Below are 26,417 nucleotides of genomic sequence, written 5' to 3'. Positions count from 1 at the left end.
CCCCATGATGTCGCTCTTGGTTTCAAACTACTGACCTTGCAAAGCAGCCCAATGAATGAGCCATTTCATCACCAGTTCTCATCCCGATCATTGTCTAAAATATCCCACCAGTCAATAAGCTGACTTTGAAACAGCATCAGTAGATTAAACAATACTCCAGAATTGAAGGACCCAACCAATAGTAATAATAATATCACAAATGAACATGTTTGTTGGAAAAGAGTAGGGACCCTAAAATGAAACAAACATTCTGAAACAAAATGAAAGGAAACATCAAATTCAAAATTAATTGAGATGGAAGCAACATATTTCAATAGAAAAATCAAGACTCAAGTCACTTGAAATATTGTCCTTATTGAGAAGGCTAGATTCAGACAGAATCCCCAACTATTCCCCTTTCCTTCCTAAATCGGACATCTCTTCTCATCCAAATCCCACTCTCCAGATGGTCTCCCTGATGGCCTCACGTGTAGGCAGTTCTCCTCAGATGTCAATGCAACTGTAAGGTTGTATCTGCAGAATAGAGGCCTTCACTCTCATTAGTCACATTTACATCACAAAAAAGGAAGTGGATTTCTTGAGCTATCAACTTACACATTTCTGTCCTTCAGTTAAAAACAAAACAACAAAAGTACCTTCATTGCACTTCACTTCTATTTGCTTACGGGGATGACTCACTTCCTTAAAGTCTCAGAGTTTTGTTGTTGTTTTTTTAAAATAACCTTTTAAAATGTCCTATCATCATCTACTTGAGTATCTTGTTCTTTGACTTCACTATCGAAGCATCTTCTAAAAGCAAACGCACTACTATCAATTCAGTAGTGACTCATAGCCATCCTGTAAGACAGAGTGGAACTGTACCTGTGGGCTGGCAAGACTGTGTGTGACTGGTTAAGGGAGTAGAAAGCCTCATCTCCACATACTTCCCCCGCCCCCAGGGAGCACCTAGTGATTTGATTTTGAACCACTGCTTTGCAGTTAGCAGCTCAATGCATAACCACTCTACCATGCATTGAAGCATTGTCAGCAATAAATAATCAACATATACAACAGAAATATCAAATAACAAACTAATATATAGGTCTTGCCAAGTCCTTCATTTAACAAAGTATATCATAGATTTTAAACTAAATTCCATGTGAGGTCTAGTATTTGAGATGTCAAGGGCAGGATATATAAACTGAAGTATAATCTTGCTTGATAGTTCCTGGTATAGCGTGAAAGAAGTTGACAGTATTGGCTATAAATAGAGGGAAACAGATATCCATGTGTATCCGTTTGTATAACATATTGGTGGTGTGAGCCTTAAAAGAAAGACCTGGTGACTCACTGCTGCACAGTTGTACTGCGGTACGCGTGAGGTCGCCATGAGATACAACCAATTTGATAGCAACTGGTCACTGGCAAGCTGTGGTAGTTACATAATCTGGTGGCAATTTGGGACTTGAGAGGATTAAGAGTGAAGGGGTGGAGTCTAGTCTGTCAATCAGATCATAGCCAAGGAGACCTCTGTGTGGGCAAGGCCTTCCCCTGAGAATTCTGGGAAATCCTATATTCCTTCTTGGAGGCGGGAGACTTTCTCTCACTCTACTCACTCCCTGGGAGACATTGCAGCTGAAAGACACATGGAACTATGCTTGTGATCTGAGCTGGAGAAACCACATGGACCTACCCTGACGCAACCAGACCTCTGAACCTGGAGAAGCCACGTAGAGACCCCCTGCCAGTGCTGAGATGCTTACAATGCCATTGGATCCATAAGACTCCGAATCCACTGGCCTGTGTTCCTCATGCATTTGGCATCATTGCATGTGTTCATGAGTCTGAAGATTTTATAGATTGGTATCAGACATAGGCTAATATTGGATTTATGGACTGGATCTGGACTGGGCTGGGACATTTTCTCCATATTCATTTGTTCTTATATATAAACCTCTTCCTTATACACATATGAGTCTTCCTGGATTTGTTTCTCTAGTCTACCCAGACTAACACACAAGCTGTGACTAGGTCTTAGGTGACTAAATTATGTGCAAAACAAAGGCAGATTTGAGATTTTTAAACTCCATAAAAACAAAAATTAGATACAGAAGAGTACATCAAGCTTAGGTTTCTCTCTTACCTGTTACTTCCAGATTGGAATATTCTATGCCCACCCACTATCCCTGAATAGATTCTGACTCACAGAGACCTGTGATAGTTAGGCTGTGGTAATAACTTCTTTTGTAAGGATTAATAACAGAATAGTTTCAAGGAGTTGGAGACTGAAGATGTTTCAAATGTCCAAAGCTCTTCCTAGATACTATTTACTCCATTTCTGCTCTCTCTTTCCTTGAGGATCTTCCCTCGTGTAATTCTGTGATTCATTGCAGCTCCCCACAAAAGCTCAACCCACTTTGAGGCACTGTCTCGTATGGTTGGTTGGTGCTGTTCAGCCCAACACCCGAGGATGAGACAGCAGTGAGCCAAAAGCAGACTGTAGAGCCAGAAGCCAAAAATACCCAAAAGCCACGGCAAGTCTTCCTGCTTCTACCAAAGCTCAGTCAAGAAAACAGAAGTCTGGGCTTCCGGGTGAGGCAGTATGATGTCCGTGGAACTATCAGATGTCACCATTGAATATCCAGGGGAAACAATGGGCATCACCTGGTGCACACGCGGCACTAAAATGAAAACTGTACTGCCGTTGAGTCATCTCTGATTCATGACTAACCTATCTGCGGTGACCCAGTACTGAGGTGGAGTCTTAAAGGTGCCCTCAAGCAAACACAGGATGTAATGCAGCCCACACCCTCCACCAAAGTCGGGTCTTGGACCCCCTACACTCCTGGTCCATCAGCACAGTAGAGAATGTCCTCCAGAATGGGCCCACAGCCATGGGTGACTACAGTGCAGAAAACAAGAACCCATGGCTGGAAAGGCCACATGAACCGGTCATAACTCACAGGTTTAATGCCAACTTGGGTGGGTCAGTGTCAGGGTAGCCAACCCCTGACAAATAATCATGGGCCCAGTAGCCACAATTGTACAGCTATAGTATATAAAGATTATAGTAAAGTTATAGAGAATCAGAGAGATAGGACAGAGAATAAAATGAAGGTGTCAGACACATTTCATGGTAGCATGCTCACCTCGGCTCTGCTTGGTGGTCCACATGGGGATGCGGAAGATGGGAAGGGCAGGAGGGGGAGTGGGGATGGAGGACCAGAGGAGAGGGGACCAGAGACCAGAGGAGAGGGGACAGAGCCGAGAGAGGACAGGGCTGGAAAGAGAACCGGAGGAGAGAGCATTTTATTGTTTTAGGGCTATTTGTAGGTAGCTATAAGACATGCATATTTAGTAGTTACAAACATCACAAGGTGGGTGTTAATAACAGTAAAGTCCCTGAGCTCACAGGTAAGGAAACCTAATACCTGCCTTTGGGTAAGCATGAGGGGGGATGGGTGCCTTGGTAGGAGGAGATAATCAGGGAAGATCTGCCTCTATAGGAAGACAGAATCAACCATGTGCTCACTTTAAGGCAGCATAGCTGTTAGGGGAGAAGCTGCAGGAATGACATTTGTTAGTTTCCCACGGGTCAAGATTCTCCCAGGTTGATATATAGCATGGCGTGGGATCTCCTGTGAAGCAGCCAAGCAGCTGTGGCTTAATCATCTCCTTCATCTGCTCATGGGCTTATTACAATTGAGGGAGGTTTCAGGGAGGTTGCAGCCAAGTTTCCTATGCATTGATAGTGTGGGGAAGCTAGCTCATTTCCCCTGCTGGATCTGGATCCTGCCCCTGGCTTGCCCACCTTCTGTTCTCTCACCTTCTGACCCCACGTGCCATCAGTAGATTCTGGATCTTGGATTCATTCAGCTCTGGGTCCATCAGCCTGTCATCTTTCTGCTGGTGTAGTAGTGTAGGGAATGAGATTCTCCTGGTCAGCAGTTAGAAATCACCAGCAGCTTTGACGGAGAAAGGCTGGGCTTTCTACTCCCATAAAGAGTTATACTCTCAGAAACCCACAGTGGGTGACTATGAGTCAGCGTTCACCCAATGGCATTGAGTGAGTGGGTGAGTGTCCCCATTGATCAGTCCCCTACAGCTACACAAGTCAGGAGAAGCCTCCTGGACCTACCACTTCTATAACTCTGGGAGCCATTTCTTGATACAAGTATCTTTCTGTGCATATGTTCATAGACACACAGTCGCTACTGGTTTTGCATCTCTAGAGCACCCAACCCAACATGTGCTCCCTCATAGGGTCCCCAAGGCTGTAAATATTCATGGAAGTTGCTAACCTCATCTTTCACCCATGAAGTGACTGGTGGGTTTGAACTGCAGAATTTGTGGCTAGCAGTCCAACATTTACCTAACTGCATCATTGGTGCTCCTTAAGATTACATAGGAGTATATGAAAAGAAGACAAGTTTGGGTAATCACAAGCCAACGTGGGCTGGGACCCACAAGATCAGCAGTTCGAAACCATCACCTGCTTCTAGGAAAGTCAGAGGAAGGGTGCTACCTTGTTCTATAGAGTCACTCTGAGTCCACATAGACTCTATAGTGGTGTGTGTGTGTGTGTGTGTGTGTGTGTGTGTGTGTTTTAATGAGAGCAAGCTTCATCCACTTCAGGGAAAGGATTCTTCAGAAGAAACTTCCTCCTTGAAAGTGGATCCACTCTGTTCATAAACTACCAGATTCCTGAGCACTTGCCTTAGGATTCCAAATTCTTCAATAGTAATCTTCAGGCACCATGATGTCAGCTACCAAGGTAGAAAATACTTTAAAAGGAAATAAAATCGACTCTTTCCAAATCTGTGTTTGTTTGTATGTCTGCTTGTATATTTACTTTAAAGGCCCCAAGAAATTTACTAAGAGAGGAGAATTCATTTCTTTGAAGAAAATAACCTGGCTTGACTTTTATCTTTATTATTACCATTATCATTATGACTCTTAAGTTATGCTTCAACTCTCTGTTAACTGCCCCTTCAGTGTGAAACTAGAGGTTCTTGGTAAGTGATGCATACATATAAATAGCTCCTGTAGGTTCTTGGTTATAAAATGACTAGAAATGTCTGGAAATGGGGGGAAGAATCCTTCAATGCACTCTAGTAAGAAATGGAGTGTGAAAAGATAAATAATGTTCTGCCAGGAGACCACATTGAAGCTTCAAGAAAGTAGTGGCTAAAGAAATATAACGCATAACGAATGGTTGTCGATTCAACCCCAACTCACGTGTCAGAGTCGAACTAGGTGTGCTTCCTAGGATTCTCCGTGGCTGCATCTTTCAGAAGCAGAAGACTAGGCTTTTTCTCTCAGGCAGGTTAGCAGTTGACACACCGTCCTCCTCAGTAGACCCGCCGGGGAAAGACCTGATGGGCCTCATTTTAGAAAGATGACTGCCCAGAATGCCTGCTGGGGCTGGCCTACTCACACGGGGCTTGCCACCAGCAAACAACAGGGCAACAATCCGCTTGATGAACGTGACCAAAGGAAAACCCTCGCTGCATCCGTTCTAGAAACATGCATCAAAAATCATCTCCACAGACAACTTTGTATCCAGGAGAGGGGGCTGAAGTGAGCTCTGGGAAGTAGGCTCCACTTCATCTTTTCTACATAAAAAGATCTGCTTTTATATTTTACAACATCATTGTCTAATGACTTCCTGTTAAGGTAAGCCGATGTGCTGGAGAGTATACCGGAAGGTAATTTTTCTCAGCCAGTTACTGCCATGGAGTCAGTCCTGAGTGGGGGTGCCATCATGTGTTCCACATAGAAATCTATGCCATTGAGTTCTTAGTGTCTTGTTTGGGGGACATAGATCTCCAGGACCTTTTTCTAAGGCAACCCTGTGTGAACTCAACCCTCCACACTTTGGGTTACCAACCAAGAACATTCCGTATGCTCTCCATTCAGAGACCCCTTCCTTAGGTCACACAGACAGAGCCCATTTCTTTCAGGGAAGTAGCCCTAACCCACCGCCTCAATCGGATCATGTTCATGTAGCTTTGTTGGATATGTTTAAAAATACCAACAGAAAGGTTTGGATTTACATGGAATCCTTTTCCAAACACTCCATCACAAATGGGTTCTGAAGGAAATTGAGTACTTCAATTAAAAAAATTTCACTTGGAAATATATATATATATTTATATATATATGTAAGTATTTTTTGATGCAGACATACATATAAAACTACACAAATCATAAACATTTACTGACAATGAAGAAGAGTTTGATGACATTGACATTTTGTCCCTGCCCATACTAACTTCATTTGTGGAAGGTTTTATATCATCTAGCTTATTCGTGGTAAAAAGATAGCATTTATAATCAGAAAATTAGTGAGACTTGTCTCTATGTTCCTTTTCTTTTTTTTGCCTACTTCTCATGATAACATCTCACTGCTTCTAGAATCTGCTTATCAACTTCAACAAAGTTATCCATGTTTGGGTCCCGGTTGTCAAGCAACTGAGACCCTGATTAAGATTACACAGCAGTGTCTTGAACAACAAATCACAAAATTAAACCGCTGCCAAGTGAATATTTAAGAAAGATAACATCAAGAAAGTATATGCTATATAGCACTGTATATGATGCATATTACTAATTATAATATGTACAAAAAAATAAGAGGCATAAGTAAGCAGTTTATTGTAACTCAGATGTGTCAAAAGTGGGGACTAACTATGGCCCACATTATTTTCCACCCCCTAAAGTGAGTACAACGCATATTTGCTTATTGTACTTATGTGTCATGTGAAATATTTCCCCATGTAATTTATGATCTTTTAAATGTTAATTCCAAATGTTAACATAAATTTGTTCAAAATTTGAACCTTCCTTACCACGGAAGGTTAGACAATGACATTTAACACTGCTAGAAATTTCTAGGCTATACCTAGGAAAGAGCTAGAACAATCAGACAGAAGGAGAAAAGAAGGTAGCATAGAGAAAGAGGTAGGCGTTGTTCGGAAAGTAGACGGAAACTAAGGACTAAGGCAGGAATTCAGTCATTAGAAAATTCTCTCCTCTCCCTCTCTATTGCTTCATTTTTGATGCCTGATGAATTTTGAGTACCTCTCCCACTGAGATACTGGCATCCCAACTTGATTAGTATTAGTAGGCCACTAGATTCATGGTTATCTTCTAACATTACTTTTTTTTTTAACCAATAAAAACCTTCTGATTTTAAGTGCCCATCAAAACATGAATGGGAAAGCAAAAGGGGTATACACATACAAGGAAATACTACTCCAATGGGAGAAATGAAGTATGCATGCCACAATATAGATTGAGATTAACTATTACATTGAGCAAATTAACCCATCACGAAAGGACAAATAATATAGGGCCTTGCTTATATAAATAAAATGTAAAGAAATGAAACCAGAGTTTCCTAGTGGTTAATAAGGTAAAAGGGAGGAGGTATAGGGGATTTAATGGTGGTGGGAAATACAATCAATTAAGGGTGTGGTTACACAGCCAATTATCACAATTACTTCCAATAAATTGTACCTGCAAGAAGTTGAATTGGTAAAAGTTTTGTAATAAATATATGTATAGCAACAACAAAAACAGTAACTGCTGAGACTGCCTATATACAACCAAACATTGCCTGGGATTTGCTCCCTTGACTTGAAGGGGTAGGGTCATGCTTCCTGGGTCATTCCAGGTAATTGGCTAGTGAAGTGTTCAGTGCTTTCTGTTCTTAGTTCATTGCATAGGGAGTGGTATCTTAAAGATTCAAAGTCACAGCCCTCCAAGGTCCAGCAATAGGACACTATTCATCAGGAGCAACAGAAGGAGAAGAAGAAGGAAATTCCAGAGAACGGCTTCCTTTGCCAGGAGACCAGAAGAACTGGATGGTGCCCAGATACCACTACTGAACATTTTTCTCAAAGATGCCATTGAAAATCCTAAATCAAAAGTGAGAAAATGAAGAAGAGAATTTTAAATGTTTATGGATTCTAGATTACCTGAGGTCATGGAGGGTGTTTGAACCTCTCACTAAAATATCTTTAAACCTTAAACCAAAATTATTCCTTGAATTCTTCTTAAAACTGAACAATAGTTTAACTTAACTTGTTTAAAAAATCCAAACACCTGCCTTCTACATGATACCCTTTTAAGAACATGTATGTCGGATCAGATTACCAATAGCAACTCCAAAGGCAGTGTGTTTATTTTAATGAGAGAACAACTCGGCAAAGGAGGGTCCGAGTGGTTGCAGAACCCACAGGACGCCATCAATGTCACTCACTTGAACCTCTAGAAACTATTGCGTTGGTGACTGTTTTGCTGTGTACATCCTCAAAACCCAAATAAATAAAATATAAAGAAAATGTGGATAATAACTCAGTAGGGATTCTTCTTTTTTCTTGCTTTGTCTCAACGCAAAATAATTATTTTTATATTATAGTAAACCTCTTTTCCTTCCCTTCAGAGATATGTGAGAGATCACAAAGATGTGAGATTGTAAAGCTGAAAAAGCTAGAGAAACAGTCAAGGGTCAATAAAGAGGGGGGCACCATATTTAGTAATTTTCATTCTGAAAGCAAGGGAAAACTTTCGGAGCCTTTTAAGTGCCAAAGGTGATGTGATGGAGGGGGAGGGAAGAGTGGTAGCAAAGGCAGGGGGCTCTCAGTGTTGATTTTTGGTGCTGACAGGTTGGCACTCAGAAATCCTGTAGTCAAGTTGACCCCAGGAGTGGAAGTCCATGTTGCTGAGTCCAAGCATAATCCCATCCCCACCGCCAAGGCTGCTTTGTTCAATGATAAGAGTCGCCAGGGAAGCAGCTGGCTGCCACCCAGAGAGCACATCATCCGGTCTACTTGACTGTCCAAATCCTCCTCTGCCGAGGTCACTGTTGGGTGAGCATTTGAATGTGATATAAATAAGCTCACTTTTTTGGCCCAGCCAGAAAGATCTACCCACATGCTGATTCTTCATATTTATTTTTAATAAATTTCCCAATCATGTCCCTTTCAAATCCCCGATCATATAGTTCATGAATCAGTATATAATTGCATATCTGGCCTATTCTCCTTCAAGAACACTTAACAACTAGCTTTACTGTTTAAAAGAAACCTTGGTGCCATAGTGGTTAGGAGTTGGGTCAGCAGTTTGAAAACAACAACCACTCTGCTTACTCCTGTGAAGAGTTCCAGGCTAAGAAACCCACAGGGGCAGTTCTACCCTGTCCCGTAGGGTCTCCATGAGTCAGAGCGTGGCCGTGGTGAACTCTCTACTGAGGCTCAGAGAGTGGAAGTCTATGCACCATCTCCATCCCTACCACCAAGGACGTGTTGTTCAATGACAATAGCTGCTTGGAAAAAGTAGCTGGGGGGGAAACCAAACGTGCTCAAAGCTCCTTTTCAAAGGCAGGATAGTTATTTGCAGAGGATGGCAGACTTTGCTGTGATTCACTAATATGGGCCTGCCAAAGATTCAACAACAATAATAACAATAGCAACGCTATCTGGTACTGACAGTTCAAGCAGCATAGGATTAGTTAGATTATAGGATTTAAGAGGCAGGGAAGCCTGCATGGCAGCTGAAACCGATCGCAGAGCCAGTTCTTGTTCTGGGCCCCACTCAAAATTAGCAGCTTTTCAGGTCAACCAATAAATGGAGGAGAATAGCACAACCAAGTGAGGGATATGTTTCTTCGAAAATCCAAAGATGCTGACAAGGCATTGTGCTTTTGTTTTTAGCTGTAGCAGTGGGCAAATCTAACTACTTACCCTTTACTTAAAAGGAACATCTTGACATACCCCAAACCTCTAGGCCATTAGACATTTCAGGGAGATAGAAGACACCTGCCTTAAGCACACTAGTCTGTGTGATCACGAGGTGTCAACGGGATCAGGTGTCAGGCATCAGCAGTCCCAAAGCAAATATATCAATACAAATGATGGGGTAGGAGTGGAGACCCAAGGCCCATCTGTAGACAATTGGACATCTTCTCACAGAAGGATCACATGGAAGGGATGAGCCAGACAGGTTGTAGTATATCACCGATGAAACACAACATTCCTCTAGTTCTTTAATGCTTCTTCCTCTCCACTATCATGACCCCAGTTCTACCTTATAAATCAGCTAAACTGGAGCATGCACACTGGTACCGATATGAGCTCTTGGCACATGGAATCCAGGACAGATAAACCCCTCAGGAACAGCAGTGGAAGTGATACCATGAGGGTAGGGGGAAGGCATGGGGAACCAACTACAATGACATATAACGCCCCCCCCCCATGCGGATGAACAACAGTAGCATAAAAGAAAGGAGACAGTGGGTATTGAGTGTAAAATATGAAAATAATAATAATTTATCATTTATCACGGGTCCACAAAGGTGTGTGGGTGGAGGGAGGATGGGAAAAAAGAGGAGCTATACTACAGACTTAAACAGAAAGAAAATATTTTGAAATTGATGATGGTACCATATGTATAAATGTGCTTGATACAATTGATGTATGGATTGTTATAAGAGCCGTAAGAGTCCCCAATAACATGATTTATATATATAAAAAAGAAGACACCTGAATTGTTGTGTTAATTCCTACACTCAAGCACACAAATAAGGAACTGTAGTGACATAACAGGTCACAAGGTCGGTAGCTTAACTCACCAGCCATTCTACTGGAGGACAAAGAATCTGCTTCCTGTAGAGATTCATACAGATTTATGCAGTCTTGGGAATCCTAAGGAGCTCCTGTGTCCTCTAGGGTTGCTGTCTATGAGTCGGAATCCACTCACTGACAGTGGGTGATGGGGGTCCATGCAAACATTTTACCAATGAATCCAGAGCCATTGATATTTATTTTTTGCTAAGCCCAATCACCGTAATGTTATTAATGTAATGCACCAGTATAACAGCTTGTGAAATGGAAAAGTGATCAAGCTCCCTCAGGACTAATTACAAGATAAAACAAACAAACACCTCTCATTGCCATTGAGTCAATGCTGACTCATAGGACCCAGGATAGAACTGCCCCTGTGAATTTCCCAGAATACAACTCTTTATGGTATTAGAAGGTCTCCTTTTTTCTCTGAGGAGTGGCTGGCGGTTTTGAACTGCTGAGAGTTTGGAATGCAGCCCAACTTGTAACCCGATGGCCCCGGGACTCCTTAAACTAGGACATAGGCCTGGGCAATGAATATCCTTCTGAGACAAACCAGCAAGGTGCTTTACTGGCCATGCCAACTGAAGGCAAACCGTTTCAGTGTTCATTCAAAACTGGAATTGAGAAAACGTCATTGGCCAGATCAATAGTTGCATGCCACATACCAGGAGATCTATTAATTTGCTCAATCAATGAAGCCACATCTGGAACAGCTATCACAATGTCACCTCCTGGTTAAGTTTATGATAATCTACTGTAAGTCTCCAAGGTCTATATGTTTGTTTTGTTTTGTTTTTTCACAGACGCCAAATAGGAAAATTGACTGGCGAGGATCATCTCTCCTGTATCTCTCAAGTCCTTGATGGTGGTGCTAATCTCTGGGAAGCTTCCAGGAAGGAGTTATGCCTTTAGTTTACTATTTTCCCAGGTAAGGGCATTATAAATGGTATCTGCTTGGCTTTTCGACCATAAAACCTTTCACTGGGCATGTCAGGGACTCTCCCAATTGCTTTGTACGTCTGTTCTAATTACGCGATCTGGAATTGGGGAAATCACTAGAAGATAGACTTAGGGACCCACTGGAACCACTGTGAGGCAAAAGTGAGCAATGGCTTCACTACTCCCCTGATCTCCGTATACCCCTGCTCTGAATGCTGGACCACAATGCATTTTGGCTCTCCTGGAATCAATGTCGTAAGTTCAGAGCCAGTGTCTAGTAAACCCCCCAAAGTCTAATTATTCCCTTTTCTTTAATGAACAGTCACTCTCATAAAGGACTGTCGATTTTGTTGCTAAAGACTGAGAGAAAGATTAATAGCGTACATTGATGGCAATGTATTAGGGCTTTGCCTCAAGGAGGCTCCACCTCCCTTTCTTCACAGGGTTAGAGACCTGCAAACGGGTTCAAGTCTGGTTATTGATTAATTGAGGTGTCATAGCTCTCTATCTTGCTGCTTAAAGTTAGGCTGTCATTCCCTTGACCTAGAATTCTTCCACTTACAGATAAGTAATTACTTAGTAGACTTCCCACTTCACTCTTAAAGACACCGTGTCTAAGTAGCCAACACCATGGATCTGAACATGGATGACTGCTGACGGCTTTGAGTTTGCTCTCCATGGTGATAAACACGCCCACTTGGTCTTTGTCTGTCAGGTTGATCCCTACCTTCCTAAAGTCCATTCCTTATCTATCTTATCTTAATCATTATCTAAACTATTCCATTGTCTGAAATATAGCCTTAGGCCTCTGACAGCATCAAGCCAGGGTCGGGCTTTCTGTCAGCCATTCTGACCGACCCTCTGTCAGTCATTCGACTAAGCAGCCTGGTCTCAGAGAAAAAGTTCAAGCGGTGATTTCGTCCCGTAGCTCAAAATTTACATTTATCACTTTCATTTTTTTTAACATTTTAAACAGGAATTACCAAAGAAAATAATCAAGGAAAAGAACCAAAATGTCAACTTCCCATGTTCTTTCCAGAAAACAACCCAGTTAACTGCATGGCCGTATCTGACCTCTGGCTAGCCAAAGAAGAAAAACGGCCATGAGGCAGAGGTCAGACAAGCATCCACTCTCCATTGTCACAATTCGTTCATCTAGTATCCAACTCCCAAGGCACCATAATGTGTTAGACTGGGTTGACGAGAGATACAAATCTAGAAACACTCATTTATGTATGAGAGAGCTTTATATCAAAGGGCAATTATATATTGAGGAAAAAATCCCAGCCCAGTCCAGATCAAGTCCATACGTCCAATATCGGCTCATATGTCTGATACTTGTCCATGAATTCCTCTTCAGACTACGCAGCACATACGATGATGCAGAATGCAGGAATATCATAGGCCGGTGGGTACAAAGTCATGTAGAGCCAAGGACAAGGGAAGCATCTCATTGCCTGTGCACCTCTCCGATGGCTCTCCAACAGGAAGGTGAAGCAGATAAAGTGTGTGGCCCACCTCCAGGGCGAAAGAGAGAAACTTCTCAGAATCCTCAGGAGAAGGCCATGGCCACAAGGAAGAGTCATCAGGCTGTGACCTAATTGATAGGCTAGACTCCACCCCTTCACTCAATACCCTCACATTGACATAAGATTATGTAACTATCAGAAGGGGATAAATGGTTCTGATGGAGAGTTGGTTTCACAAGGCTAAGTGATTGTTTTTTTCACATGGAGTAAGAGGGATGATTCTGCTGGCAAGAGTAATTTAGTGGAATTTAAGGGTTCAGTGTCTCCAGCTTTCTGATTATCTGTCCATATATCCCCATCACAAGTGTCAGGATTCTACTTCTTCCCAATCATTGCTCTCAATTTAGTCACTTTAAATTCAAATGATGTTGCAAGTTCAAATTCATTGAATCTGTTATTCATTCGTTTTATGTAAAGACTCTGGGTTTGTTTTGGCAATATAAGTTCTGTTACTATAGGAAATAAGACTCTTTTCAGGGCAGAATTGACAATTTCAAGGTCTTTTATGTGGTCCATGAGCTTTAACTCTGGAGGCTTGAACTCATGCCTTTCTTTTTCCACTTTGTTTAATGAAAGTAAGACCAACTAATTAGCTTCCTTATACTTCTCCCTGCAGCAAAATTGTAGAAAAGTATCAACTATGCATCACCTGAAGCCTTGCTTCTCACAACTGTTTGATGTGTTGTTAGTGATACTTTGCATATCTTTATTGCAAACTTCACACCATGGATAAGAAGCTCTCTTTTTATTACTGGAGACAGAATTGTCAGTGCCTTCCATCCTAGTAAGACTTGAGAACCCTTCCAAAAGTGCATCCATACTTTTGTCCATCAGCAACTACTCTTCATAACAAGTGTCTTAGGTTGGGTTCTGTAAAGGAGCAAAACCAGTACACACACACACACACACACATTTATTTCAAGGAAATATCTCATACAAGTGTGAAGGCCGGGAAGTCCAAAATCCATTGGTCAAACTCCAGATTAGAGGCTTCTGATCTGCAAAGTTGTAGGGGCTGATAAACACCAAATTGACAGGTCAGATATCATGAGACTGCATGAGCTGGAGAATTTCAAACTCTGCAGATCAGGCAGTAGGCTGAATATTTCTCTCAAGAAATGGAGATTAGAGATGATAAATCGAATGAATAATTGATAGAAGGCGCTTTGCCAGGACATCCATATATAGTGGGTGCAGCCCCCCCCCCCCCCCGAGAAAACATCACTTTTAACTGACTGACTGCTCATATATCACCAATGAAGGATGATTATATAGGACCTGCTAAGCCATTGAGAATCATGATCTGGCCAAGCTGACATATACCTTAATCATCACAGTATATTTCCTTTTGCTGATGTAACAAATTACCATATATTTAATGGTTTTTCAATAACATTTATCATCTTATGATGCTGGAAGTCCTAAATTTTTCTGGTAAAAATTAAGCAATCAATAGGGCTTCAGGAACCTCTGGGGGAGAATCTATTCCTTACTTTATCTTCAAGGGACTACCTGTATTTATTATCTTGCAGTCCTCTCCTATTCAAAATCATCAATTGCTTCACTCTGATATTTGCTTTCTTCCTCATACCCCCCCTTGTTTTCACTCCAATATTTTTCCCTCCCTCTTTGCTTTCTAAGGATCCTTTTGATTAAGTAAAGTTTATTTGGATAGTCAATGAATCCTGGTGGCATACTGTTCAAGCACTGGGTGACTAACTAAAAGGTCAGTGGTTGGAACTCGCTAGACTCTCAATAGAAGAAAGACATGGCACTATGTATGTGTCTGTTAAGATTCCATCCTTTGAAAAGACGAGGGTGATTTACTCTTTGATATAGGGTCACTACAATGGAAATTCACTCAATAGCAATGAGTTTTGACAAGACAATCCAGAATGATTGCTCCCATCTGAAAATTTTTAGCTTACTCATATCATAATCATACCCTTTGCTATGTAAGATAACATTGACAGGTGTGATAGGCCGGGCTGTCTAGAGAAACAAATCTAGTGACACTCATTTATGAATACAAAAGAGCTTGATATAAAGAAATAATTATATATCAAGAAGGCAACCCAGCACAATCCAACTCAATTTCATAAGTCTGATGCTAGTCCATAAGTCCGTACTCAGGTTCATGTAGCCACATGCTGGTGACACAGACTGGTGAACTGGGATGCACACAGGTGCAGAGGTGAGTCTGCTCAAAGTCTGTGGGAACACGGCGGGCGCCGGCAGCTCTTAGAGTCAGCAGCAGAGGCCTAGCAAGCAGGAAGGGGAATGGTCAGAGAGAGGGAGAGGCTCTCAGTTTCTTCTACCCATACGAAGGCCATCCCCAAGGAGGTATCATGAGGCTATGAACTATCGACAGGTCGGGTTCCAACCCCTCCACTTTCATGCATCTTTAAGTTGGCATAAGTCACCTACCACCACAAGTTCCAGTGATTAGCACTGGGGCATCGGTGAGGAGAGGGCAGGAGCTGTCCAGTAATCGACCTGCCAGACCCGCCAACACCCAGCTCATCTGAGCTGAAGTTGTCAGGCCCTAATGCTCTTATGGAACAATAAGATAAAGCCTTTTTCACAGCCTATGGGCATTTCAAGGTCTAGTCTAACAACTGGTTAAATAGCTAAGCTGTGATACACCTTAAAGTGTCTATTTGAAGGAAAATTGTACTTAATGATATTCTATTTTTCTTCCCCCTTAAATTGAAGAAGTGGAAGAGGGTCTTGATTGTTTCCTCTGCAAACCTGATTTCTCTGCATTTAGGAATAATTCTGATATAAATTGTATTCCTACAGTTGCTAATGTTTGCTAAATACAGTGGATTCTAGAAGGAAATGAAAGGCAGAGAAAGTAGCCCAGAAGAAAATTCACAATGAGCTACTGATAAGATACACAGGATATTTCTGAAAGAACCTTGAGAGTTGGTGGAATTAAATTACTGTTCTGGGTATCTATTTTTTAAGGAAACTGTGTATTTGCCTAATCCAATTTCAGCATAATTCATATCCCTGTAACACTCTGGGAACACTGGCATATGGTTACATGAGATATAAATTGGGAGTATGATTAAAAATCACTGGTGTTTCGATTTCAATTATATTTCACAAAACAGACTCTAGGGAAAATATTGCACCAGCAAGAGCACAAGTAACCACAGGATGAAAGTGGAGAAAAATCTACACAGTCACACACACACACACACACACACACACACACACATGCACACACACACACACAATGACCAGGCACGGTGTGCGCTAGGTGATCTTCTGACACATTCGCTTCCATCCTGCATCTAGTCAGCTCTGCATAGTTTGACTTAAGTTCAAAGATTCTCAGAAGCCAGCTGCGATTTTATGTGCGGAACAAAAGAACAATCCAATCTGCCCAAACTTTTGGACCAGCACTCTGACTCTCACTGTTCTCCCACACATAAGTTATTCTATCTTCCCTCAAAATTACCTTGAAGAATAATTTTGAAGACTACTTGACACATAGTAGGTGCAAAACATAATGTGTTCAAGTCAGGAGAACTTTGCTCAGAACATAGGTCAGGCAATGAATAAAACTTTTGCGTTATTCATCTTTGTATGTCCGGAGGCCGACAACATTCCCGGCACATGCTAAGTGCTCAACACATTTATGGAATTGAAAGTAAAGATTCGGGATTTCCTCTTTTTCCTTGTAGTCTAAACCCATCTATAACTCGTGTAGATATTGCTCCCAAGTGACACAAAAAGGGGAAAGGGGGAAAAGAATCATTTTTATTAAAGTAAGATTTTAAGAGCAAAACTAACTTCTTCTTCCCCTTAATCTTGACAGATGAGAATTTCAAGTTCCTCATTTTGTTTTAAGGAGCTAATAAGGAGTTCATAAATCTCAATTACTTCTATGGAGTTAAAAGCAGCCGCAGATCCACTAAACATGACTCCAATGTCTGATCAGGCCTGGGGCCTTTATTAAAACACTGGAGGCGGAGAAGGGCCAAGTCATATTTTAACCTTGAGCTGACAGCACAGCAAAGATATTTTCTTCTCCTTCTGGTCAGGGGAAAGAGGAGGAACTCAGCTCAGGCCCGGCCACCTGCAGGATGCTGCCTCCCACCATCAACTATGCGCTGCCAGTAGCTTTAGAACTGCCTTCAACCAACTCCTGGAATTGGTGAGTCTGTGCACGTTCAATGAATTAATCAATTAGTATCTATGTTTACCCCTAACATAACCCATTGTCTTTTCTTTCCCAACCACCTACTCTCTTGATTATGTATGCTCTTTCTTAGTTCACTAGATAAAACATAGTGGAGGATCTTTTCCCCACTGCCCTTTAAGTACCAGCCAGCCCCTAGTCTGGTTGGCTGTACCAACCCAGTGCCTCAGAAGTCTGTCCATCCTCCAACTGCTCTGTCCTTTATGTCCATTTCTGACTCCTCATTTCACGCATCCAGGCTTTTTCTGGGGTTTTCTTTACCTGGGGACTCCCACTTCCACATTCCTCTTAAGAAAGCTATCCATGTGTTAACATCCAGGACAAAGACCGGATACTCTTACAGAGCTAAACAGAATCAAGTCCCCTGACCCCATCTTCTTGACCACTTATGTATACTACATGACAGTTATTTGCATGCGAAAACCAGCATGGCATCGATGAAAGAGCGGAGGCTTTGAGCCAGATGGGCAGATCTCATCTCTACCACTCATGGCTTTGGAACTTGATCAGTCAGTAAATTTCCTTATCCAGAAGACTGGCATGACAACACCCATGGCATAGGCTTACTGTGAAGAGCAATGTAAATGAAGCTTAGTACATATACTGATGTGTCTGCCACATAGCAGGGACTAAAGAATGGCTTCCTAATATTCATATTATTGCTGCAGAGTTTATTGCCTTCCCCACCCCACCGCACCCCCACCTCGCCGTTGGCACTCTAGGCACAAAGACTATAAGTTGATCACCTTTTGATGCTTTACAGCACCGGAACTAGTGATTTCCTTATCTTAGTTCTCAACAAACCTTCATTGCCTTCATTTATGAGATCCTCTTCTGAGACCCCTGCTACCTGTGATGTATTGCTTGGTACTACTGGAAAAGTATGAATCTCTATAACTGGAAAAATACCAATACTAATTCACAAGACTGCTTTTAGGAGTATATAGAACAACCTCTACAAATTATAAAAGGCTACATGAATGTTAGCAGTTCTTTGGAAAAGCAAAAACTATGTGAAAGAGATTTTAGGATGTGGCTTGGAGGCAAGAGAAGATGGGGAGGAAACGACTATTTGAAGAGAGAGGTAAGACTGAGCACTTGAGATGGTGTCTCTGTCAGTGACTCTGTTAAGTGGCATTCTGAGAGGCAGCAAGAGGACCAGTCTTCTGAACAGAGGTGGTGTGCTGGCTTAGGAGTGACCCTCGATGGCCCTAAGCAAGACAGAGGGGTGACTCCATTTACAGGGAAAGGGATGGGGAGCCTTGCAGTGAATTCAAGACAAAAGAAATCTTTGTAGATAGATGAAAGAACAGATCCTTCTGGCCCCTGGGGAAGAGCAGGAAGACTGTGAGATAGGATCTTCGAACTAGGGGACAGAGAGGGTGGCTTCATCAAAAGCAAACTAATTAATACATTAAAAAATTTTAACCATGATGTTAGACTCTAAAGATATGGGAATGAGTCAATTCATAGCTCCTACGCCCATAAAGTAAGAGGCTATATGAATATTTAAGCTAATATGTGATATACCATTTTCTGGATGCTACCAGAGAGTTCTACACTGAGTTGAGTGGGAGCACCGAGAAGTGAGGATGCAGCATCAATACCTGGGCCAGTCAGAAGAGCTTCCCATCTCTGAACTGAGTGCTGGACAAGTCCGTTGGTTGTAAAGAGCAAGGAAAAGGGTGGGGGCGGCAAGTGAGCGGTACGAACAGAGAGAGGATGTGCTGGGCTAAGGGCAGCATTAGCAGAACTAGGACAAAGCCATGGTAGATGGGGTTGAAATAATAGACAAGGACGAGGTCATAGAGAACATTTAAAGCTCGGAACACAAACAGATTTTTTACTTGTAGGCGACAGTGAGCCACTAAAAACTTTGATCAGAATAACATGAACAGCCTTGTGTTTTAGAAAAACTGCAGTGAAATTGAAGTGGTAAATGCATGATCCTGTTGTGATGAATCAATAAAAGATAGATTTTTTTGAGTCCTTTATTTTAACTTTGAGTCTTTAAAGAACTCACTATAACAGTAGGCATGGTTGAGATTAAAGAAGGTGTGTATAGACAAAATAGCCCCTCAAAGGCAAGTGCAGGCTGGGCTAATCAGGATCTGCTCTACCAGGGAAGAGAGAATTGAGGTGAGCTGTGAAGAAAGATCAAGCTAATGAGAGAGAAAGGCAATCTGGATACTTAATCTCTCCAAATATGATTTCTCATCTGTAAAATGCAGATGGTCATAAAGCTCATCTTATGTGATTGTTAGAAATAATTGACCATATGTGCATAAAAAATAACCAAAGAATCCAGCACATAATAGATTCTTAATGCCAACTATTAAGATGGGGAAGAATGGATTTTATGTGTATCGGAAAAATTGTAGAATTTAGAATAAAATTTAATTAATACTGTGTATGGTTTACTACTGGCCATGGTACAAAGCACTCTTTATGCACTACAATATATAGTTTTAATCACTCCTCTATAATGCAAGTACAATCATGGTACAAAAAAATAGATACAAAAACAATTCCTATTTTGCAAGAGGGAAATTGTGTTTTAGAGATGTTAGGTACTTTTTCCAAGATAAATAGATATTACAGTGAGTTCCAGATCTCAAACAAACTTTTGTCATACTCTAAAGTTTATTTTCTCAAAGGTGAAATTATCCCAATATTTCCATTTGCTTGTTGGCAAGCGTTAATGGCTGTGGTCCAGTTCTTAACCTGTTTCCTCAACCTCACAGATGACTTCTAGGTTCTATTTACCAGCCTCCATTGCAATTGCTACTGGATTGCGCATTGGCCAAGGGAAGGCTGACAGAAGAGATGTACACGACAGCCCTAGAAGAACTCATTGGTACATTGGTATTGGGTGTTGGCTACTATTGGTTGCTGTTAAGAAGTTATTATAATAGAAGAACTCAGGCAAAAACGGACTGGTTTAAAAAGCCAAACGAAAGGAATAGAGAAAATATTTGTGATCAGAGAGTGGGTTAGAAAAGTCAACCTTCTAATTCTACACTATCTGATCAATTAATTATTAGATTAATTAATTAATCATGAGAGGTTTTCACATTTTAACATATCTGACGTTGTGTAATTCCTGAGGTCTCAAAATCACTCCTGGTCGAGTAGCAAGCATTTCATTGTCTATATCTTAAAGTTTTGTACTTACTTCTTTGCAAGATAGATTGAAGAATAAATATTGGTTGTTGTCTGATTATCTTCTACTGACTTGCGGATCAACTTTCTATAAAAATTGTTAAAATATCCTCATCAAAATTTGCAGAATGATTGTTACCAGGTTGAAAGAACATCTTGAAGATAGTAGTGTGGTTCTTATTTGAATAAAATTTTGCAATATCGATACATTTGATAGTATAGAACACAAAACTGCATGCAAGAATACAGACCTCCATAAATCTGAGACAGAAAATTATTTTTAAAATATGAATTATTAAAGAAAATAACTTTGGAAATTAGTAATGAATTTATTTACTTTCATATTCCTTATTACACATTTGCAAAATTACATATCATATAAAGAATATTCCAAACTTCTACTTCTGATTGATTAAGGTCTTATCAAAACAAGTTTGAAATATGAATTTTGGGAAAAATATAAAACTCTGTAGAATGATCAAAAGACCAGGAAAGTGATTAAAACCAGGCACAAATTGAAGAAAAGTTGATACTTGGAAGAAAATAATAGCACAGAACAAATGTGCTACTTTTATGGATTTTAGCCTGAGGAACGCCTCTACCTGTTCAAGTTTGAACTGTGATAGAAAATCTTAATATTTCTAGACTGAAACACCAGTGGATAGAATTTGTTGAAATAATAGCTACTAGGAAATAAATGGAAAATTCACAAAAGAAGAGATGGACAGACCTTAATTCTTTTATACATTGTAACCCAAATCTCTGACTTACCCCTAAGTTATCATGCACAAGGCAAGCTCCATCCACTAAAATATGGATGATAGAACTGAGACTTTACTGGCAACAGTAGATAGTTTAAAATAGATTAAGTTCACCCAGTTAATTGTTAGACACACACACACAGAAGACCATGATAGAATCTAGAACTATGACAATGTAAAAATCATCATGTCTTTCAGAGAAAACTAAACTATTTCACATATAAAGAAACAGGAAAACATCACCCATTGTCTATAGCACATGCCAGCAAACTACGGTAGGCCCTAGTCAGGTTTTGGCATTTCTTTGTCTGGTCTGGCAGTTAAGAATGGTATTCAATCATTTGAAAGGAACACAAAATCAGAATGACAAGATTACATAATAGTATGTATATGGTCCCTAAAGTCTAAAATGTGAGGTACCTGGCTCTATTTCAAATGAAAAAGGTTTACTTGCTCTTTGCTTTAGAAGACATAAACAAAACAGAGGTTAACCCTTGGCTTGCCTAATGTTGGAATGCATAGACAATACTTTTGTTGAAGAAGTTATTTTAATTATAGTCCGCTACATAAAGAAAAGTATACTCCTAATAAATGAACCGAAAACAAGCCTTATTCTAGAAAACCCCAAACACTTGCTGCCATCAAGTCCATGCTATCTTGTAGTTCATGGACAGAGGAGAGGAGAGCTGCGGCAGTGTTTTCCGAGACCATTATTTACTCCCGGGGAGAAGCAAAGTTTCAATAAGTTACCTAAGAGCCTATCTAAAAAGCAGGAAGGCAAGTAAACATAATGATTACGAACTAAGAGCATGGATCAATTGTAAAAAGCAGATACCACAGAGAAAATCAGTCAAGTCAGAAACATTTGGAAAAGTTGAATAAAATTGAAAAAGCTCTGAAACCAAATAAGCAATAGAAAAGAGACTATGAATGAAAAATATGGATTATTCAGAAACTATGATGAAACACTTTATGTACATAAATCTAGCAAACTACATAAAATAGGTCAATTCCTTGGTATATAACACAACAAAATTAACAGAAGATCAGAGCGATAATATGAATAGCCCGATATCAATGAAAGAAACAGAATTATTTTTAAAAACCTTTCTTGTGAATTCTACCAAACACTGAAGAAATGACCTCAAGGTCATCGAGAATAAAGCACTCCTTCTTAATTGTAGAATTACCCTAAATAGTAGAATCTGTCACAGACAATTAAAAATATGCACCAATATTTTCCAGTCCTTAATAAAATTTAAAAATAATACCTAGCAATATATAAAATTATTACTACAATATAACCAAATAGGACTTATCTGAGGAATGCAAAACTATTCTAATATTAGGAAAGAGAAGACATTATAGGATCAATATACACAGAAAGAAAACTTGATAAAATTGATGATCCATACATAATATGAAGATTTTCATCAAGCCATAACAAATGCCAAGGTGGGAGTGAGAGTGATGCCTGCTGTGATGGTGAAAATGTTACAGAGTTAGAGTCTCAGCCATAGAGCCGCCAGATGAACGAAGGGGAAGTCACCTCTTACACCTCTGTCAAGTCTACAAAAATGTTTGTAAGCTTTGAGGAACCTCTGTATTTTCAGTTTCAATAAAACTTTGCTGTATGCTGTCTTTCTTAGCTGAACTCTTTCTACCAAAAGGACATAGAATTTAGGATGAGAAAACAGTCTAGGATCATGTGTGAAAAAAGTATGTGTCAACTTGCTGGATCATGATTTCCAGTGGTTTGGCAATTATGTAGCTATCTAATCCGACAGATGTAATAGAACTTAGCAGTCATGTAACAATGTGGTTGTCCTTCATTTTTGCATATTGCCAATTTTCAAATAATAGTCTGGTCTTTGGAACTGACCCACGCTGATGAAGAGTGGGTGGATGTGGTTAAATCTAGGGAGTGGGCATCCAGGTATGACAATGTCATTTTTCCCAATATTTCCTTCAGGTTAAAAATGGTCATAAGAAAATGTTGAAAACCATAGCTTTCAACAATAACCCCATAAGTAGAGAAGAAAAAATTCAAAATTGGAGAAGCCATTGAAACACAGTGTTTCAGCCTTTTCTTTCACAAGAGGTATCTACAATAAAAGAGTGCTTTAAAATTGGTGACATAGTAGAATCAATCAAATATTAGCAACAGATGAGGTCAGAAAAGGTCTCAAGGGACAAGAGCTCAATGAGACTTCTCAGTTAAACAAAGTATTTCACCCTTTTGGCAAATAACAGATTAAAACTGTTAACTCCCCAGCAATGTCATTTGTTGCTCTTGTTGATTTCAATTATCCTCAAGGAAGCTGCCAATACGCTGAGAGGCAAAGGCACAAGGGAATAAGGAGCCAAAGGGATGAGTAAGGGTCTAGCATCGTGTCCAGGGGGAACAATAACATTTGGGATGTGAATGTGAATCCTGCAGCATGGAGCTATTTGTCAGCAACGTATGAGGTTTTGGAGAAATTGTGTTGCCACAAGAAATCAGTCATTTGACCTTGAAAATGCTATCTCTTGGGGAGGTAGATTTTAACGAAGGGTCTGTATGGAAACTGGATGGTGAAAGCTCTTTAGCATCCTCTCCAGTACAACTCTTCAGATGGCTATGGGGAATCTGGGTTATTGTCAGACTTCCTGGAGAGTTGAGTGGTCATAAGAAATTTCAAATCAGGAAATTTTTCTAAAGAACAAAATCTAGCTCTCATCTCCAAGACTTTCATCATGCCCATGAAATGTTGGAGGAATAACAACAAGACACACACACACCCCCACACCCCCACCCCCAGGCCCCGGTGCCTCATAGTCACTAGATGGAGAAGACCATGTTTTACAAGCATCTCAAACCCTGAAGAAGAAGAAGAAGAAAGGCAGATAATGTGCTCTATGGAAGGGAAGAAGCCTAAAAGAGCTATTTGATGACCAGAAGGTGGATTACACTCAAGGCACTGAACTTGCTTTCTTTTTATGTATGTATTAACTCCCAATTAGTGAATTAAAAAAAAAGAATGACAAATACAAATCCTCAAACCAGAGCAATAAAAATAAGGTCAATAAAGGAGTATTGAGTAGATAAAAAGAGGAGAGTATGTGATCATCACTACAATCAATTTCAGAACCTTTTCTGATCATCCTCATTGTTGTGAGCTCCCCGTCTGCTCTCAACCCTCCCCTGTCATGACCCTAAAACCCAAACTGAATTCATTGTCAATGTGTCAATGCGACTCATGCTGACCCTGTAGGACAGGGCAGAACACCTCTGTGGGTTTCTCAGATGGTCACTCTTTACAGGAGTAGAAAGCCTCATCTTTCTCCCTCAAACCGCCTGATGGTTGTGAACTGCTGACCTTGCACTTAGCAGTCCAACTCATAACCACTACATCACCAGGGCTCCTCCTAGGTAATTATTAATACAGTTACTATCTCTATAGATTTACCAATCCTGGATTTCCTATATGGAAAATTATACAAAACACAAACAGGAAGCAGTCAAACAGAACAACAACAATGACTAGATGTAACAGAAAAACCTCAACTGAAAAGAAAGTGGAAAATATTAAAAATGGAAAAATTTTAAATATGTCAAAAGGGAGATAAAGTATTACATTTTACCTTCACTATATCTGTCACAAATGATTTTACAATGTGCTTTGTCTGATAGCAAGGCTATTCACATTCCTGGACTCTTTTCAGAGGGGACTCATTAGAGGCTTAAACACTTGTGGGACCCTGCAAATGGATTTTAGACTTCCACTGTCATTCATAACTTTATGCAAATCTCGTGTATACAGTTTAAGACCTGATATCATTTCCTCCTTCAGATTTGGATTTTATTATTTACAATTCTTGGATCACACAGGCTGGAGTGCTTCTTTCATGTGGACTTAATTGACACCTCACTTAGCTGGCTGCTTGTTTTAAGACAAGCTTTCAGGACCCCAGATGCTATTCTTTCCAATAGCTGGGCACCAACTGGTTTCTTCACCACATTTTGCTATAGCACCTTTATCTTCAATGATCTCTCCCTGAGGGCGGTATGTCATAAGAACTAATTGTTCTTAGATTAGGCCTAGAATTAGGTGTGAGTCCCAAATCAATTTATATATCTAAACTTTAGATATGTCTCTGGTTCACTTTTGAATCATTATTATAATTTCATGGTAGAGAACATTACAAATAATCTCCCTTGCATATAAGACCATTATATTGACATGTCAATAATTTAGCAATAGTATAAAGTGTAAAACATTGTTGAGATAAAGAAATTACACAAGTATAGGCTGAGTTCTGAATTGTTGACTCTTAAGTCACTGGGCACTATTTACATGAACAAGGAGGGCTGGTGATAGGACAAACTTTCAATAATACTCATTCACGAAGGCTGAACTATGCCTACCAGACTAATACATGTCATAAGAAAACAAAGAGTGTCTTAAAACAGTAAATATATGGTCGTCCCAGGCCACTATTCACTGGACACCCTCAAAGCAAGAGATAAAAACCAAAGTCCAATGACCACCATAACCTTGGGATAGAAGGCATCTGTTTCTTCTCACACTTGGGCATTTCAGCCTCAAGTCCAAGGGAGTATGTCAATTCTTTAAATATTCTACAGATGAATTTGAGGTAAATCCATGATCATTAGTAGAGTTTCCAGCTCAAATCCTTCTGGTGTGGACTATGATGTATACTGTGTGCCTCCAAAGGACAGAATCTAAAATCCCAGTAGTCTATGTACAAGGCCCTAGTCACCAAGGGCTGAACAGAAACAAGTTCAAAAGTGTCCAAATAGGAACCTAGTACCAGGCATCTTTCCCTCTGTGGATTCTACATAAGTATTGTTATGCATATTTTTTTCTTATGGGAAGTTGCTTCACCCAGTTTCCCCACCAACAGAAGTGCAATGGTCTTCTCTGAGATATACATGCCCCCTCCTCAACTTGACTTGAATTTCCAGTATGTCCATTATCAATCTTGTAAGAGTATTTGTTGATTTGAGGTTACCTTAACACAATGTTATATGACAGCATTTTAATGGTCTTCTCCCTTTCTCCCTATATTGAAAAACTGATCAGATTGAGATAGTTTATTGTGCCAACCTGGCTGATAAACACAAGTGGGATTAACTGAAGGGCAGAGAGATAAATGACTTGGTGAGTCTCGCCTTTCTTGTCTCTCGCTCTTTGATCAT

The sequence above is a fragment of the Echinops telfairi genome, unplaced genomic scaffold (genome assembly GCF_000313985.2).
Source record: "Echinops telfairi isolate 266 unplaced genomic scaffold, ASM31398v2 ScPeMD7_9;HRSCAF=40, whole genome shotgun sequence".
Lineage (NCBI taxonomy): Eukaryota > Metazoa > Chordata > Mammalia > Afrosoricida > Tenrecidae > Echinops > Echinops telfairi.
This window is presented reverse-complemented; position numbering follows the sequence as displayed.